This window comes from Podarcis gaigeae (genome assembly GCF_964106915.1).
Source record: "Podarcis gaigeae genome assembly, chromosome: 5".
Lineage (NCBI taxonomy): Eukaryota > Metazoa > Chordata > Lepidosauria > Squamata > Lacertidae > Podarcis > Podarcis gaigeae.
Genome location: NC_139681.1, coordinates 22,466,757 through 22,479,744, shown reverse-complemented (window position 1 = coordinate 22,479,744; position 12,988 = coordinate 22,466,757). Strand labels below are relative to the sequence as shown.

At 43.5% G+C, this 12,988-nt stretch overlaps 1 long non-coding RNA gene across 1 annotated transcript; it reads left to right on the top strand.

The window, feature by feature from the left end:
* The first annotated feature begins 2,778 nt into the window (after positions 1–2,778).
* LOC310845234 lies at positions 2,779–8,255 on the top strand. Its single transcript, XR_014564587.1, has 3 exons — positions 2,779–2,971; positions 3,935–4,035; positions 7,941–8,255. It is a non-coding gene; the product is annotated as an uncharacterized lncRNA (long non-coding RNA).
* The last annotated feature ends 4,733 nt before the right edge of the window (positions 8,256–12,988 follow it).

Sequence of the window (12,988 nt, the reverse complement as noted above, 5' to 3'; positions counted from 1 at the left end):
ATCAAAAGGTAGATATAACAGACACCAAAGGAATTTTGTACTCCTAATAAATTATTCCTCTTGCTCTGCCAGTATAATGAAGAAGAGAAGAAGAAGAGTTTGGATTTGATATCCCGCCTTTCACTCCCCTTCAGGAGTCTCAAAGCGGCTAACAACCTCCTTTCCCTTCCTCCCCCACAACAAACACTCTGTGAGGTGAGTGGGGCTGAGAGACTTCACAGAAGTTGTGACTGGCCCAAGGTCATCCAGCAGCTGCATGTGGAGGAGCGGAGACACAAACCCGGTTCCCCAGATTATGTGACTGCCGCTCTTAACCACTACACCACACTGGCTCTCACTACACCACACTGAAATAGCATTTGCATTGCTCTGTTTTGAGTTCCTCTTTCATAAAGTACCCTGCCTTCTCAGATCTTGAAGGAGAGGATGAGAAAGGGAAACCAGGGGCTGGCAATATTCAGACAGGCAATATTCATCACTTGTTGACTATAGCATCAAATGATGTATTGTTTGTGTGAATGAACCACCACAGATCAAGCTACACATATCAATGTGAATTATATTTCATTACTAAAAGCAAAATGTAAAAGGCTGTAAATTTCAGCTAAGGCAATAAAGGCAATCTGAAATCTCTGCTCAAAATCATGTCACAATAGCTAAAAGGCTCTGCGGCATAAAAGAAGCAGTTTTCCATTTGAATGGTAGGAGTTAAGGCTAATGAATGTTCAGTGTGAATTTTCCACAGTGTCAGTGCCACCACAGAAAAGGACCTGCTCCATGGGCCTAAACAATCTAAATTCATTGTGTGAAAGAATATGTAGCAAGGCCTCATTCATAGGTTTCAAATAGCAGGGAGGAATATAGAATCATAGAATTATAGAGATGCGTGATGTGAAAATAAGAAGGCTGGACCTCTGGTTAAGATGGCAACCAGTCAGATAGCTGGCTCCGGGGCTCTGCAGATCATGTGGTTTTAATTTAGTTTTAATTGGTTTTAACTTGTTTTAAAATCAATTATTTTATCAACTATTTTTAATTTGAGGAGTTGGTAGGGTTCCAGAGGGTCATCCAGTCCAGCTCCTCGCAATGCAAGAATCCTGCCCACAGCCATTCTTGGGTGGACTTGAACCACCAACCTTCTGGTTAACAGCCAAACACATCGACCCATTGTACCACCTGAGGGTACAGGAGAAGATGCTCCTGAGTTCAAGATCACATGAACAGTGAGTAGAGATGGTTATGCCTGGCAAAATCAGTTATCAGGAGTAGAAAGCAGATAATAAGTATTTAGGGATGCCCTTGATATCATTTGTGAAATGTACATTGTGGCACCGACAAAATCATGTGGCTCATCACAGTCAATACGATCAAAAAACGATGTGGGCAAATGAAGTCAAGTAGAATGATGGCAAAGAAGAGAGAAAACAAAAAATGTGCTAAGGAGTTCAGAAAACTCCAAAGCAAGCAGGGCATTTCAGCATTTATTAAACAAGCTAAGCAGTTTCATTTCAGCTCTATATTTTACCATCGAATGCTCAGCTACCGTCTTTGACTCATTCTTGCCTATTTATACACAGATCAGGCTTGCAATATGCCAGGCCTAATCACTGTATATATGCTGTTCGACATTTTGCCTGCCCCAATAAAATGTGCCCAATTTTTCAATGCATAAGAGCCTAGGGGGGTTGTGAAAAAAAGCTCTGAAGTTATTTTCCAGGTTATGATGTTCTTTGATGTTACGGTAACACTTCTGAATAAGTAAATATTTGCAGGAGAACCAGGTTACAGTGAAAACCTCACTCTCCAAAAGATAAATCCAGAGTTAGTTTCAAGGCAGCCAGTATCGCTGCCATCATTTATCCATCAAAATTAAATCGACGTGTGGGTGAAAAACCAAGCTTTACGGGAAAGATTTTACCTCCTCCAGATACATTTTATGGATATGCTAAATGTTCAATGTAGCTCATATACCCAGGACGTAGCCACACGGAATGATCTTAATTCCACATGGCAGATGGCTCTGCTCTACAGTTTCATAGGCCCCTTTGGAGACTTCTAACAAACCATCAAATACCTTTCTAGCCTCATAGAAGCCACATCCATATTACTCAAAGTGGATGATGCGACAGAAGCAATGGAAGCACTGGCTTTCTGCAGCCACCCAGAACAAGAAGAGGGCTCCTACAGAAGCAGTCAGAGGAGCCACCTTCCCAGAGGTGGGTTGCTGTTGCTTACTGGGAGGCACCAAGGAGGTTGGTGAGCTGCAAATGAACGAGCAGGAGTGCTAAATAAGTTCTGCCAATGCATTCCCGGTGCACTGAACTCCCTGCCACCAACCTCTCCACTTCCAGGTAAGCAACAGTGACCCACCTGCTGGGAAGCTAATGGAGCAGGTCATTACCCAGCCAGCCTCTTCTAGAAGTGATAGTACTGCTGCCCAGTCAGTTCTTACCATTGTTCCCAGTTACTGTCTTGGCAAATGCCAAGAGAAATGGAACCAGAATGGGGCCGCAAAGGAAGAGATGCACCTGCGCCCTTGGGGAATCCTGTAGTAAAAACAGTGTTGGGAAAAAAACCCTATGTTATGACCTTCCCCTGAATCAGGCTCCTCCAACTCCCTCATCTCCTCCCACCTTCTCTTCTGACCACCCACTACATTCCATCTCCATGGGACTCATGTGGAGCCTTTGTGCTCTGTGACATCACTTCAGATCAGCCAATCAGTGCCAGATTCTTCAACAAGTGCAGAGTGGGATACAGATTGCCTTTCAGCTTATATCGCAGGGACCCAACACCTTCCCCCGAGAATAGCTCTTCAGCCCCCTTATTGTGAAACCAGTTGAGAAGCTCCACTTTCCTTATCTATCAGGATTTTGTAACCGGCAATTCACAGGTATCCTGTGCTTTGGGGGCTGCCACCGGGAGAGGAGTAGGATTTGGTACAACCCACTTGTTTATGTCTCTCGTAAAGGTAAAGGGACCCCTGACCATTAGGTCCAATCGTGACCGACTCTGGGGTTGCAGTACTCATCTCGCTTTATTGGCCGAGGGAGCCAGCGTACAGCTTCCGGGTCATGTGGCTAGCATGACAAAGCTGCTTCTGGTGAATCAGAGCAGCGCTCGGAAACGCCATTTACCTTCCCGCTGGAGCGGTACCTATTTATCTACTTGCACTTTGAAGTGCTTTTGAACTGCTAGGTTGGCAGGAGCAGGGACTGAGCAATGGGAGCTCACCCTGTTGCGGGGATTCAAACCGCCAACCTTCTGATCAGCAAGTCCAAGGCTCTGTGATTTAACCCACAGCGCCCCCCCCCCCCCGTCCCTTGCTTTGTCTCTCCTAAGGCCACATCTATTTCCAGCCACATCCTTTGTTCCGGGATTAATGTTTTTTTTTTCTTTAAAAATTATTTTTATACAGTTGTACCTTGGATCCTGAACTCCTTGGTACTCGGACGTTTTGGCTCCTGAATGCTGCATACCCGGAAGTGATTGCTCCAGTTTGTGAATGTTTTTTGGAAGCCGCACATCTGACGGGGCTTTTGCAGCTTCTGATTGGCTGCAGGAGCTTCCTGCAGCCAATCAGAAGCTGTGCTTTGGTTTCCCAATGTTTTGGAAGTCAAATGGACTTCCGGAGCAGATTCCGTTCAACTTCCAAGGTACAACTGTATACTGCTATTCATTTAAAAAGTCAAAATGGTTTATGATAGCACATAAAACTATACAATTCAAACCATATAAGAAGTTAAAAAGGGAAACCAGTGAACTATTGTGAAAATATACATTCTTAATTGCCTGCATAGGCCTGAAGGAAGAGAGAAGTTTTCAACAAGCATTTAAAAGCTGAAACAGAAAGCACCTGCTGAATCTCTATTGGCAGAGTGTCCCACGATATTGGACAAATGAAACTAAAGTCTCTGCTTCCTGTTGTTGTCAGATGAGTCTCACCAAGTTGGGGAATGACCAGTGCTACTCCTGCAGATGTTATCAGTGATTGAGCTGGTATATAAGGCTTCAGGTCGCTAGGGTACCTTGGACGTAAGTTGTTCAGGGCTTTGTAAATTAACCCTGTAAGATGCAATTCACTAGCACCTGAATGGTAACAGGTCCCTTGTCCCTCATTTAGAAAGCATCATTGCTTCAGCCTCAAAGAACCTGGACAGTTGTAGTTCTCCAATGAAGTTAAGGTTCTCAGATGGACCATTTTTAGAAACCCCCTGCCCTACCCACCTGCCCCGTACACCGAAGAGTCCCAGGGTTAGTTATGGGAAGCATTACGCAAACCCAGTTTAAAATTTGTGCTGTAGGTGTTTCAAAGGGGATTAATAAAAAATAATAAAAACTTGCCAGCAACAGCTCACAAAAGATTTACAATGGAAATGGAAGCACCTGAATCCTTGACCCCTGGATTATTTATATTACTATGTTCTCTATGACCAAGACCTGCTGATTATTGCTATCTATATCAAAATGACATCATAAAACCTTTTCTGATTCAAATGAGATTTGGGTGGATTTAAATCAAAGTTCCTCACTTCAAACCCTTCTCAAGTGCAAAAAGGAGTTATTGATTCCCATAAACCAGGGCATCACTTCTACATCCCTTAAATTCTGGTGGCATAGGGAGACTGTGCGCGGGCTGCTTCTTCAGTATGAGTCACTGCCAGGAAATCTTTGAAATAACACTGTTTTCGCAAAGGGGGAAATCTATTTCAAAATAATAGCAAGACAAAATATTAGTGATCCACTCCTTGGAGTTTTGGAGATTAGAAAACCTCTTGCCCTTTAAATTCCAGCTTTCAAAGAACACTATGGAGAATTGCTGGAGCTCTTAGCTCCTCTATCTGTTTGGCTTTGCTCTAGTGGCGAGAGCATCGAGCGCGGCTGAGTGCCAGGCTGAATGCCTTTAAATAGAAGAAGCCAGACAGACATTTTGGGCTGGCTCCAAGATTTTGAAGGCCCACAAGCAAGACCCAACAGCAAGTGGGCAGGACGTGTTAAGCAAAGGACTGCTTTTATTACTGTCCACTCTCTCCTCCTCTTGCCCTCCCTCATACATTTACCCAGTTTTCTTCAGTCCCTGCACCCATCCCTAGGGATGGGCAGATCCTCAAAGTACAGCATGGAGACAGCAGCTATTTCTGATACTGGGTTACTGATTGAATGTTGAACAAAATGGTTCCTTTGGTGGTAGCAGCTAGAAGCTGAATGTTACCAGAATGTTTGCTTTAACTTCTTTTATGTTACTCCTCTTCTAAGATGTTGAGTAGTTTCCCCTGGGGAAGAACAGAAAATGTACTCGGAATGTGTCAGTAAATCTGACAACTTTGTAAACAAATCCTCTTGCAGAAATTGGTTTGGCCGTTTGTTTGTTTTTCTTCCACGTGGTACAGCCCTCCTTCTGTGTGCACCAAAACACAATAGACACAATAGACCTCAACTTAGCACACACAAGAATGCCAGGCTGCCTTAATAGCATTGCTTCCACAAACCCTTTCAGTTCACATATGTATGCTAAATAGGACTGGGTGAATTTAATGATAGAAAGTGCTGCCCAGAACAGCACAGGAACATATGGAACTGCCTTCTGATAGGCTAATTCATTGGCCCGCCCACCCAAGAATTGTCTATAATTAGCATTTGGTCTCCATTTTTTGTGTGCAGGAATCTCTTAACTGGAGAGGTCAGGGGGGTGAGCCTGGGATCTTATGTATGCAAATAATGTGCTCTGCTCCTGAGCTATGGTTCCTTTTCCTTCATGAACATGGGGAATGTTCTTCTGATGTTCAGGAAGAGGAAAGGACAGACCCTATAACCTGAGTTATAGGGTGACATAGAGAGTGAAGCTTCTAGCAAAGGGTTTAGGCTTGAATGTGGGATGGATGAACTGGAAACAACAGCTGATTGGGATGTGGGGATTGCAGTCCATATAAAGGCATTGATGCCCCATCCAACAGGTAAGGTAAAGATAAAGGGACCCCTGACCATTAGGTCCAGTCGTGGCCGACTCTGGGGTTGCAGCGCTCATCTTGCTTTATTGGCCGAGGGAGCCGGCGTACAGCTTCCAGGTCATGTGGCCAGCATGACTAAGCCGCTTCTGGCGAACCAGAGCAGCGCACGGAACTGCTGTTTACCTTCCCGCCAGAGTGGTACCTATTTACTTGCACTTTGACATGCTTTTGAACTGCTAGGTTGGCAGGAGCTGGGACCGAGCAATGGGAGCTCACCCCGTCACAGGGATTCGAACCGCCAACCTTCTGATCGGCAAGTCCTAGGCTCTGTGGTTTAACCCACAGCACCATCTACAGAGGTAAATGCTAATACAACAGATGATCTATACATGTACCCAGAGTTGAAAAGGCTTGAGCCTGGATATAATAATGCCTCGATAGCTCAGTTGGTTAGCGTGTGGCACTGATAATACAAAGATTGTAGGTTCAATCCCCATATGGGACAGCTACATATTCCTGCATAGCTGGGGGTTGGACAGATGATCCTCAGGATCCCTTCCAACTCCACAATTCTATGATTCTATGAGCCAAGGCTAGACTAGACTTCTGGGTCCATGGCACAGATACACAGCATGTGTGTACATATTTGCACATGTATTTATTTCTATTGGGTTGGAGCCCATGTTTGTGGTTAGAAGGCTTCTGAGTGACTTATCAAGCTACCGTGTTAGATGATTGGCTAGACATCACGCACTAGGGAACCAAAAGTTCTAAGACGGAATTATTCAGGGAGCCAAGACACAGGGGCCATTATAGACTACTGAGCCCCAAACTACATATTACAGTTATTCATTCATGGCTATATTTCTTTAGAAGAAAAAGCACCTGTGGGACCTCAATCCAGATCAAGGCCCACACCAGCTTTCTGCCAACCCTTTCTCCACCATCCTGAAGGCATGCATTAATGCAAACAGCACCTTCAGATTCAAACAGCAGACAGGGAAGAAGTGATTTTCAGCAGTAAATTGGTGCAGGGCCCTGATCCATATTGGAAACCCATTCTGGATTAGGACCCAGCCCATATGCCAGCCAGGGTGGATGGGAGTTGTGATCCAAAACATCTGGAGGGGACAAGTTTGGCAAAAACTGATAGCGAATCAAACTTTAAAAGGTGGGTTCTGTTTCAGTTCAGGCTCATGAGTATATAACTCTCCAGTCTGGTTCTACTTTAGACATACCACCTTTAAGAAACTGGACTTGTGTGGATGGTGTCTTTATGTAGCTTGGTTGCTAGTTGGCATTGGACTTATTTTATGTGGCTGGAGGCACAAGATTTCTATTCCATTCCATTCTGCTAAGGGAAACAATGAAATTTCCATCTAGCTTCCTGACTAGTGTGTCCTCTAAGCCGTCCATGACAAATTTGGAACCAATTTGAACTGTAAATAGAATCATTAAATAAATAAAAAACTGTTACAGTCACAGTGTAACCCTAGAAAACGAATGCGTGGTAAATATTTAATTTGAGAAATACAGTGGTACCTCAGTTTAAGAACTTAATTCGTTCTGTAGGTCCGTTCTTAACCTGAAAATGTTCTTAACCTGAGGTACCACTTTAGCTAATGGGGCCTCCCGCTGCCATCGCTGCACCGCTGCAGCACGATTTCTGTTCTCATCCTGAAGCAAAGTTCTTAACCCGAGGTACTCTTTCTGAGTTAGTGGAGTTTGTAACCTGAAGTGTCTGTAAACTGAAGCGTCTGTAACCCGAGGTACCACTGTAGGTATTTTTATTTTTATTTACCTACAATTTACATGCACTACTGCTATATCCTCCTGAACTTTCTCAGTTGTATTTGACAACTTAGTAGATTGAATGAATTTCAGTCCCAAATTGTTCCTTTCTATATCAACTAGCAACACAGTTTTAGCTCATAAATGCCATTATATAAATCTGTGCAGGCAATTCTTATGTTCTTATTTTCACTTTTACAGACATGAAGCTCATTGATAAAGTAATCCAGGTAAGGACCAATACATTTATGGGCCTCTCTTTGTTATTCTCAGCCCTCTGGGGATTAGTTTGAAGTAGTAATCTGAAAAATCAATCGCACCCCATACATCATTTGAAATATAAGCTTCGAGAATTTTCAAACTATAGTTTCGTTAGATTAGCTTATTCTTTGTCTTCAGCTGAGCAAAGCAATTTGTATTTGGGATCAAAGTAAATGCCAGAGTCATGAAAATTACCAAGCTCTCTGGCTCCTGTCTGACTCTGCTGCTGCAATGATTACCTATGAAATACAGCATCTTTTGCCTGCCTTTCTACAATTGAAGTATTTGGGGGGAGGGGACAAGCTCCTTCTACTCACGCTTAAAAGAATCTCTTGGATTTCTGCTCAGAGAAAGTGGTTATACTGTTTGATATTTATGGGTTCGGATCAGTTTCAAGGCAGTCAAGAAATTTTACAACTGGGGTTGTCCTGTTCTGATGATTTTGGTCAAGTCCCCTCCCCCACACAATTCCCCCCAAAATGTGAAATTTCTGAAAATTGGGGACAGGCAGGAGAGCTTTGGTTCTGGAATATATTGGCAGCTTACATCACATTCAGAACAGCAAAATTCATTGCAGTACCTTTGAAAAAGCTCTCAACATTGAATGGATCTAGGTAAGGGTGTTCATATCCAACTAGTGATGTTCATTCTGCACCATCTGAGCTTGAGCAGACTGATACATCTATATTTTACTTATTCTTATTCCCTGAATTAATGCTTCATGTGGAACTAAATTATTACAGCTGGGGGGGGGGCAATGTGGTGCCCTCCAGTGGTACTACATTGCTGGATTACAACTCCCATCATTCTTGATCTTGGCTGGGGCTGATGAGAGTTGGAATCTAAAGGGAAGTTTTCCTTCTGCACATATGTTTTCCCTCTGCACATAACTGTTGCATTATGGGGAAGCATTGCTTCTTTTCTCTTGCATTCTGGGAAGTCTTGTTTATTATCTTTTCCCTGTTTCTGCACACACTGTACAGACCTGTTCCAAACACCAAGACATTCCTTCCCTTGCTCAGTTAAGTTCATGTTGACCTGTTCTCCATGCATAGCCGACCACATCTATAGAACTTGATTGTTATATTCTTTCATGTTATGATCAATCATTATTAATTGTTTTATGCTATATCAATCTTTAGTTATAATTTAATTAGGAGGTTTCATGCCTGTCTGGTTCCAACCTTGTTTCCCAGCCTTTAATCTATCGGTGATTAATGTTCACATGTAATTCCCACCTCTCACATGTAATCCCCGCCTTGCATTTATGTTAGCCAATGAGCATCTAGTTTCTTTGTGTTCGTATCAACCAATCAGCCACAAGCACACCTGTGGCAATGTTTGTAATATTCAATAAAAGAGAGTTCCCGGGGCTCCCCCCGGCAGACGCCTCATGACACCCACTACTCGTCTGTCGTGATTTTTATTCCTACAGGAATCCAACATCCAACTGGACAGGGTGGACAATACATGGGCTACCCTTGAGGTAGAGAACTTCCTTCACTGAAATTGCATACCACAAAATAGTCCCACTTAAAAAATAATAATAATCTGTTTGGCTACTTCAGTTTTACTGTGCCAGGATGGAGGTCTGACCTTTGTAACTAGTTTTTGGATTTCAGTTCAGTTTTGGTTACCCACACCCACCCCAACCCACAGATTTGATCAGCACAAGACAGGAAGTTGTCTTCAATAGCCTCTGTTAGGCAGCATTCTGAATGGTTAGATTTTACAGTGGTTCTCAACCTGTGGGTCCCCAGATGTTGTTGGACTACAACTCCCATCATCCCTGAGCTCTGGCCTTGCTAGCTAGGGGTGATGGGAGTTGTAGTTCAACAACATCTGGGGACCCACAGGTTGAGAAAGGCTGGGTTAGAAGTACTAACAGAAGAGCTAAACTAGCAAGATTCAATCCGTTCTTGTGAGTTTTGCTGTAATTTTATTGCCGTTTTGATAGTGTTAGCACCCTTGAGTTTGCTTTCAGAATGAAAGGTGGGTTGTAAATTGAATGAATAAATAATGAAAACTAAGCAAGGCAGACATCACGTCGTCTCAAATATAGCAGTAAATAATCATCACCTTAAACACTGCACCAGACCTTATTCTCAAAAGAAAGCTGAACTAAATATCTGGGCCACTTGACAAGGTGGTGCCTGAGCTTCAGGTCAAAAAAATTGTACCTCAACCAGGAATAAAGAGTAAAGGCACAGGTACTGGGTTAACTGAGGGCCACAACTTTTATTTCACATTTATAGCCATCAATCTGCAGCAAGAGCCTGAAAGTTGTGATACAACAGGATAGTCTTTCTATCTCCTTGCAACCAGAATATTCTGGATAAGGCATCCTGACCCAAACACAAGCATTAGACATCTCTGCTTGTGCCTGCCTGGCCACCTCTTGGTTGAGGGAGGCTCTTGCCCTGGCATTGAATTTACTAGATTGTTTTTGTTTAGTCGTTTCGTCGTGTCCAACTCTTCATGACCCCATGGACCAGAGCACGCCAGGCACTCTTGTCTTCCACTGCCTCCCGGAGTTTCATCAAATTCATGTTGGTCACTTCTATAACACTGTCCAACCATCTTGTCCTCTGTCATTCCCTTCTCCTTGTGCCCTCAATCTTTCCCAACACCAGAGGTTTTTTTCCAGAGAGTCTTCTCTTCTCATTAGGTGGCCAAACTATTTGAGCCTCAGCTTCAGGGTCTGTCCTTCCAGTGAGCACTCAGGGCTGATTTCCTTCAGAATGGATAGGTTTGATCTTCTTGCAGTCCATGGGACTCTCAAGAGTCTCCTCCAGCACCACAATTATGGTCCAGTTCTCACTTCCATACATCACTACTGGGAAAACCATAGCTTTAACTATACGGATCTTTGTCGACAAGGTGATGTTTCTGCTTTCTGAGATGCTGTCTAGGTTTATCATCGCTTTTCTCCCAAGAAGCAGGAGTCTTTTAATTTAGTGACTGCTATCACCATCTGCCGTGATCATGGAGCCCAGGAAGGTAAAATCTATTTACTAGATAGGGAAAGGGTATTTGTGCAAGATATCAGCACCCCTTCTTGATGTAATGTCATTGGCTAGAGTAACCAACCAGTCGGCACTTTGCTGGTCTATCCAACAGGTTTGGAGAACTGGATCCTTATCTTTCTCACCCTCCCTTCCCAAACCAAGTTTGACATGGGTGGGGCAGCCACCTGTCAATCACCTGACGTCACAATGATGCCATTTTTGCCTATGCAGTTTGAAATCAAGTTGTGTAGGTAATGGCGCAGCACTTTGCAAGCCCTGATGATCAGCTGATAGTCACTGCTTGTAAAGCACCCTGCAGAGGGCTTTTTGGGTGCTGGTGATTGGCAGCGACATAAACCACTTTTTGGCCCAGCCATTTTTACCTGCCCTACATCTGATGCCATATAGGATGTTTGGTGTAGGGCAGATTAGCCCAAAGAGTCTCATGGGACAAATGGAGAGGCTGGCAGGCCTAATTAGCACTCTGGCATAGCTAAGATTGTGTTCTGATATATATCCACAATTGAGGTCTGAAAAACCAGTAAGCTAAATCTTCTGACAAACCAGATTCATCTGGCTCCCCTGACCTGCCAGATCCCCTCTGGTTCTGGCAGGTTCTGACATGGCTTCAGTGCCCTGGACTCCACTTCCTTGTTCCTCCTGGCAGGAGGAGGTACGTTTTGAAATCACAAGTTGACAAATGTTTAAAAATGCCTTATGAATTTGTAATCCACCACGGCATGATGTGACTTCACTCATGAACTGATTCCTCTGTGGAAGTCAGTTGCCTCCAAACTGTCACACAGACTTCATGTAAAGGATATAAAAAGGAAGTTACTGTCCTAGCCTTCTGCACAATAGCCGCACTCAGCAGAATTAGAGCACATTAAGGTTTCATTAATAACATGGCTTGCTGAAGTCAAGAAGCTGGCTGCATTAAAGAAATATAATTAGCTCTAAAAGCATAATAGCGTAAAAGTCATCAGTAGGCTCCTTGGCCCTCAGTGTACAAACAAATGTGTTGTTTTCTTAAAGAGCTATTTAAGAGGCTATTGGCTCTACAAATGATACCATTAGTTGGGAGTGTCTGCAAGATGCCAAACCAAAACACAACTGCAAGAACAGCCAGAAAAGTTATTTATTGTTCTTTGGTTACTTAGTGGAAACATGGTCTTGCATACAAAGAGCTGCATTAAAAGCTCATTGGGGGGTCCCAACAAAAGTGCTGAAGCTGGCCTCAGTTCTTCCCTCATGATGTACCTCCATGGCCTTCTCTTGCAGTGTTGACGAAAAGGATCCATGCCACAAGACATGTGCCGCCCCAGTCTTGTGACCCTATATTAGAACAAAGATGATTACCATGACTGTAACAACTATTGTGGAATCTCCCTGCTGACTACAGTGGGGAAAATCTTTGCCTGTGTATTTCTCAAAAGATTACAGTTCCTCATTAGCAGAGTCTCTCCCAAGCTTTAGAGCTCAGAGCTCAGACATGATTTTCTTTAATATGATATTTTATTTGCCACTCCCTCCCGACTTGCTGGTAGCTCTTCCCTGGCTTGTGGTTCAAGTGGAGGTGGCCAACCTCTATATATCTGAAGTGTCATTATGGAACAGGTGTTCTCTTTTGAAAGAGGCAGAAAACTCAGCAACTGTGGCAGGAAGTCGGCTATATGTTAAAGCAATAATAATAAGCCAGGGGTAATGTTCTGGAAGTTAGTTCACTGAAGGATAAATGAAACTTTGGGGACACCAGAGAAAGCTTTGGGGCTTTTGAGCAAAAGTGAGGTCTTCTAATGTTCTCAATGGTATTTGTGGGTGGTAAAATGGGGCAGGGTGAAGGTGGGATGATGTAAAATCCACTATAATTGTTCCTCAGAAATATCTCCACTGATGAAATTTCGGCTCACTTGATGTTGAATGAAACTTGATTATTCAGTGGAGGAAGGAAGCTATGAGCTAAGAGAGAAGAGCTGGGTT